A 275-nucleotide genomic window follows, 5' to 3' on the forward strand; every position below is an offset into this window, starting at 1 on the left:
AATACCATTCAAAAGTTTGGGTCTGTAAGTCTCTTATGCTCACAAAGGCTGCATTTATGTGATCAAAAATACAATGTAAAATTTAGTATTGTGAAATATTATTACAATTTAAAATAGTAGTTTTCTGTTTGAATATATGTGACCCTGGACCACAAAACTAGATTTATATATCATCTGAAAACTGAATAAATAAGCTTCCCATTGATGTATGGTTAGTGAGGATAGGACAATATTTGGCCGAGATACAACTATTTGAAAATCTGCAATCTGAGGGT

General features: G+C 30.9%; 1 protein-coding gene across 2 annotated transcripts in view; it reads left to right on the forward strand.

The window, feature by feature from the left end:
- Positions 1–275, forward strand: part of LOC107700204 (gamma-aminobutyric acid receptor-associated protein-like 1) — a 4519-nt gene that overhangs the window by 3033 nt on the left and 1211 nt on the right. The window lies entirely within an intron of this gene.

The sequence above is a fragment of the Sinocyclocheilus anshuiensis genome, unplaced genomic scaffold, assembly GCF_001515605.1.
Source record: "Sinocyclocheilus anshuiensis isolate Anshui unplaced genomic scaffold, SAMN03320099.WGS_v1.1 scaffold955, whole genome shotgun sequence".
Classification (NCBI taxonomy): domain Eukaryota; kingdom Metazoa; phylum Chordata; class Actinopteri; order Cypriniformes; family Cyprinidae; genus Sinocyclocheilus; species Sinocyclocheilus anshuiensis.